The following is a 6,000-nucleotide window of genomic DNA, read 5'->3' as shown; positions in this document are numbered from 1 at the left end:
ACACATACACTGTCACATGCACACACTCTCACACACTCACATACACACTCACACATATGTACACAGACACACACACACATATTCAGACTCTCACACTCACATACTTACACACATACTTACACACATTCACACACTCTCACAAATACTTACATACACACATTCACACACTCTCACACATACTTAAACACACACACATGCACACAAACTTTCACAGTCACATATACACACTCTCACATACTCACACACAAATACTCACACACTCTCATACACACTCACAAACACTCATACTCTCACACATACACACACTCACAATACACTCTCTCTCATACACACACTCACACACTCTCTCTCACAATTTTGGAATTTTCATGAGTTGCTGGTTTCAACCAAGTAACTTTAGGAAAGCCAAAGGTTGCCTGTCAATGTTATCATGCTTCCTTTGTTCTTCCAGGAATGTCAGTGACAAAGTCCCACTAATACCAAGCCTTTCTCCAGAAGTAGCAGCATAATGGATAATGTGTAGCAGTAGGTCACTGGCTTGCCTATCAGAAACACTCAGAAGGCTTACAGGTGAACATTCTGGAAAATTAGCCTACAAAAAAATACCCCTCAAACCCAAAGCCAATGTTTTCTCTGATGTGTGGGTGCTGATTCACAATGGGGCGGGTTAGGGAAGAATGGAGGTACTTAGGTAGAGGGGAGGGGAGGGAGGGAGGGGGCTTGGGGGCAGGAAGGATGGGAGAATGAATCAGGCATCATCACCCTAGTGCACACGTGACTGTATGACCAGAGGGATTCCACAGCATGTACCACCAGAAGAATGAGACATCAAACTCCATCATATATCATGTATCAAAGTGCATTCTACTGACCTGTATAACTAAATAGAACAATTTTAATTTTAAAAAAAGTCTAAAAAAGAAGAAAGGGGATGAAATTTATAATGAGATGTAAAAATGGCATAAAATAATAAAATAGTATCACAACATTATTATAGTGAGATAACCTAGGACATTAACTAGTTTTATGAAATATGAACTTCTACTAAAAAGATTTATTTTCCCAATATTTTGGTTCAAATAAAAGGCATTTTTAGTTGGAATTATTACATATTGCTAAGAAAAAAATAGCCAGATTTTAAAAATGCATAGTTGTGAGCACAGGCAATCACATAAGTGTTTAAAAGTGAGAAAGTCAATTGAGAAGAACGTATAAAGCCCCTGTGTGTCACAGTTTCCATTTGTGTTTCCTCCAATTCCGTTCTTGAGCAACAGGAAGGACAGGCAGGCTGTCAAAGGTCAGTCACCCAGGTGAGGTCGTGTCTACCCGGCGGCAGCTACTTAGTGTGCAGAGGGACAGGAAGGCCCAGGTCCACGGCCACCCCTGTTCAGTCTCACTCTTGTGGTGCTTGGTTTTGGAGGGCTGTTGAATACCTGAATACCCACCGGTCACAGAGTTCCTGGGTTGTTTTAACTGCTCTTAGTAAAGCCAGGGGCCTGGCACTGTGGTTTGGGGTGGTGGCCACGGCTGAGTGGCACCAGACCTTACAGCTCACTGGGTTCCTGCAGGAGAGGGGCGCATCATCTTTGATCAATTAGCAGAGTCCTTAAAATACACAAAACATGATTCTTTCACAAATGTTTTAATTTCCTACTGCACATAATTAATTTTAAAACAACAGTGCATAGTATTTTAAGTATTAGAACTCTGTTTTAGAAAATGTTACTTGTTGACTGAAACGCTCTCCAAAGGAAGATTTCTTATTTATTCACATTTTATACACTATTCAGAATTAACTAGAAAAGTCAACATGTATTTTAAAAAAGCATCTAAACGTATTAAATGAAAGCCAGTGTCTATTAAAGGACTCGTGGATGGCTGCAGACGGTCTGGGGCGTTAGAACAAGCCTGGCTCACGGCCAGGGAATGCCTTGGTCCAGCGCGAGTGGAGCCTCTGTCCGCCCTCCAGGACTGGGGTCAGCGGCCACCTGGTGGGCAGTGAGTTAGCACACAGTCCCCTCCCACGTGTGCAGTGCTGGGTCAGCAAGGAGTGAGGGCCACGTGCGTGGCTTTCTCCTCAGCTGTGGAGCAGCAGTGGCAAGGACTGGGGACGGTGGTTGCCCCACAGGCTGGCAAGCGAGGAGCCAGAGGCAGGTGCCCCCTGACAGGCGGGGAAGCTGGGCTGTCCACCAGAGCCCTGCATGCTGGCCTCAGAATCCCAGAAACACACCGGACCCCTCAGGCTGCTCTGAAAATTCACCCTTCAGAGCAAAGAAGCCAGAGGACCAGGGCAGAGGAGGCCTCAGTGGAGGGAGAGCTGATTCTGAAGGACGCCCAGGAAGTTAATGGACAGGACCCCTCTGATCCGCAGGAGAACCCAAGGTCTCCAGCCAAGCTGCACACTCAACCCTCAGAAGTCAGAGAGGGAGGGAGGGAGGGAGGGAGGGAAGAAAGGAAGGAGAGAGGGAGGGAGGGAGGAAGGGACAGGGGGAGGGAGGGGAGGAGAGAGGGAGGGAGAGAGGGAGAGAGGGACAGAGGGAGGGAGGAGGGAAGTGTCCCTCAGGTCCCTGCACCAGGCCAACCTGGCTCTGCCCCCTTCATCCTTGGGTGCCCACAGAGGCTCACAGTGCAGCTCTGCCAAGCTGTCCTCAGGAAGGCTCAGTCTCACTGGGCCAACTGCCCTGGAGAGGAAGGTCCAGCTTCCTGTCCCCTTGTGCAAGCTCTCCCACAGCATTTCACATGCAGGTCCCCCAGATGACCCGTGCTCCTCTCTCCTCATTGGACTTCAGCTTCTTCAATGGTCAAGGACAGCGATCAACTCAGTCACGTGGTAAGTCAGTCCTACAGAACTGAAAAGGGAGGAATCAGACCAGAGACACACGCGCCTGCTCTCTCCTGCGACACGGCGTCTGTGTGGTCTGGAGGTGATCAGAGCAGCCAGTGGGGTGCAGACCTGAGCTGGGTGCAGCACGCGGAACTCAGAGTGTGTCATTAGGAGCCTGGGGTGGATATCCCCTGACTTTCTCTAATCCAAAACCCGAGGTGGGCAGAGTGTGAGGAGAGGAGTCCCCTGTCCAAGGTGTGCCACCTGGTCAGCCCATGACACCAGGAGTGCGAGCCTCCCACCCTGCACCAGACCTGGCACCCCAGGGTTGGGCACTGTCCTTTTGGAGGCCTTCTCTGAATCCTAATCCCCGATGGCCTTTCCAGCAATGTGTGCACCCAATTGAGGACGGCTAATAAGACTTTAGCATCAGGGAGTCCCGCCTTTGTCCCTGGATCGAGGTTGGCTTGCACAGCACCTACCCACCGTCTCCAGCTGTGAGCTCTCCTAAGAGGTGTGGTCCACTGCCAAGGACCCAGGGCAGTGTGCCTGCTGGGGGCTCAGTCCTCACGTCCTCTGTAATGTGCTGTGACATCAGGGTGTCCAAAGAAAGTCACACCAGAGTGACAGGGGCACCCAGCTGTACCTCATTCTCATTATATCTACACTACTCACTGATGAAACCCACGTCTTGATGATCACAGATATTACCCCAAAGAGAAAATACAGTTTGTTAAAGGATGATACAATGTATTTGTGAGTAATGACATCTTAAGAATATATATTATAAAAGTATTTGTCAGGCTCTTTACCTGCTCAAAATAGTATTTCTGAAATAATATCTGAGAAAGAAAACTTATCTAGCAAAAATAGTTTCTTAGACTTTCTGTACAGTGCACATTTTTGGCGATGGGGGTTTTACATATTACATAAAGCCAAGAATAACTTGGCATATCATTCCCCAAACTTCTGAATGTTGCATTGAGGTTTATCGCATTACCATTGCAAAAGAATATGAAATAGAAAGGATTTATATTATATTTTTAAAACTTGGACCTGTCTGTTAAAAATGAGCCCATATATTTCTCTGCTCTTGTTAGCCAGAGAAAGATACAGGAGAAAAAGGAGGAAATAAATTCACTGAGAAGGACAATGATGAATCTGGTGGTTTCTTATCTGGCAGACTGCCTCCTAACCACTTCTAATCTGTTATCTCAATTAAACCACATTCCAACACAAATAAATAAAATCAGCAATTCTCTGGACAGATAATATCGTCAAATCCCCAAAGGCTTATAACACTGTATTATCCTGGGGTCCGAAGGCCTCAGACTGCATCCCTGATGAAAATGAAAACCCATTATGCCTGGTGAGTTTATCTGGAGAAACAGGACATGCTGGGGCTTCCTGTTGCTGGTGGGTTCCGATGGTAATGGGCAGGCGAGCAGCTTCCTGTGCGGGGGCATCTGTTCTGAGGGACGTGGTCTTTCCTACAGCTGAAGTCCGGCTTGTAGGAGAAGGCCAGCTGCTCCCAAGCCTCTGCTTTCCTCTGTTTCTTTGAATCCACTACCACCTTGTGCTCAAATCCTCCATCTTGCAAAACTGAACTGCTCCCCAGAGCTCCCAGACCAGTGTCCCCACCCGCCTTTGTCCCCAAGCCACAGCCTCCTTTGATGCCAACTCTTTGCCAACTTCCCTTCAGGGCAGCATCTCTAGTGCCCTGCGCTGCTCAGTGGGTGGTCATCAGAATCCACTTCCCTGGGAGAGACCACCCCGATGACATGCTCAGTGCCACACCTCTGTGTCAGCACAGTGGCTGGGTCAGAGGACCTCCTTAGGAACACGAATTTAACCAACCGTTTGAAGAAAACATCCCCTGGAGAAACTGGGAATGGAGAACGATGGTGTTTACTTCTGAACCTCCCACCCATTCGATATGAATACCGACGAGTGGATTCATTGACATAAAATGGATTCCTATTTCACTTGTATCAAGTGAGTGCAGGTCTGTCACTAAGGACTCAGCTGTCAGAGAGTGTGACCTGCCCTTTACAGAGTAGGCCACTCACTTCCTGCTGCTTCTCAGGAATACAGCTCACACCTTCCCAAAAACAGAACAGGAGACCCTCTCACTGTCCTTCAGAGATCTGAGGATGCTGGGCATGTCTTACTTCCTTGAAGAACAATGGTGCTAGCACATCCCCAGCCCTTGCCTCCTCACGGCCCCCCATCTCCCACGTGGCCTCGCAGGTAAAGCCAGCGCCACCTCCCCTGGGCCTGGGCTCTGCCTGCCTCGGCTGCAGGTGTGGTGCTGTGGCTGCTCCACTGGTCCCGGGCTCCACGTGCTGATCTCTCTGTCTTCAGGGCTGCGCTGGGTGCCCACACTGCACCAGGCGTCTGTGCTGTCGCACTGGATTCTCCACCTCAGCCTCTCTCCAGAACTCTGCACCTCCCCTCTCCAGAGGCCACTCCCCAGGCCCACTGCCCAGCCAGTGCCACCATGGTGAACCCCACCTCTGCACAAAATGCCCCACTCTTTCTGGGGTGAACCCTTTGTCTCAGAAGGGCACCTTCCGGGGTTTGGTGAACACCTCTGCTGGTCCAGTTTTGCTGGAACCTCCTGGTCATCTCTGGTCCTCAGGGTCTCAACAACCCGCGTTACCAGCTCTGGGGAAGTAAAGGCCACCCTCTGGGAACAGCAGCTGCAGAGTTCAGATGGCGTCACTGGGCAGCACAGGTTCAGGCACTGGTGCAGGGTCTGGAGGTCCACTGGGAGCCCTGTGCCCAGCCTGGGGCCATCCTGGGCTGCTGAGGAGCTGGAGCAAGGTGGCTGGAGGTGTCGGGAGACCATAAAGGAGCCAGAAAAGCTCTATGCACAGGGAGCACCTTCCCCAGGCAGGAGCCCACACCCTCTGCTCAGGTGTCTCCCATGACCTGCACCCAGGACCCAGCGTGGCAAGGGGCATAAGCAGGGCAGGAGCACGTGCAGAGCACCTCGCCTCAGCCAGGGGACAGCGGGCAGAGCCCTGCATCTCAGCTCATTGGCTTCAGGCCCAAGCAAGGCGAGGGTCATCTTCAGTGGCTGAATCTCTGTTGGGGGACAAAATCTAGATTGTTCTCTTCATTTCTGTTGAATGAATTTTCCACCTTTCTTCTCAGCATCTTTATCTACATGA

Source organism: Urocitellus parryii, chromosome 14 (assembly GCF_045843805.1).
Source record: "Urocitellus parryii isolate mUroPar1 chromosome 14, mUroPar1.hap1, whole genome shotgun sequence".
Taxonomy (NCBI): domain Eukaryota; kingdom Metazoa; phylum Chordata; class Mammalia; order Rodentia; family Sciuridae; genus Urocitellus; species Urocitellus parryii.
Note: the sequence above shows the minus strand (reverse complement) of the source record.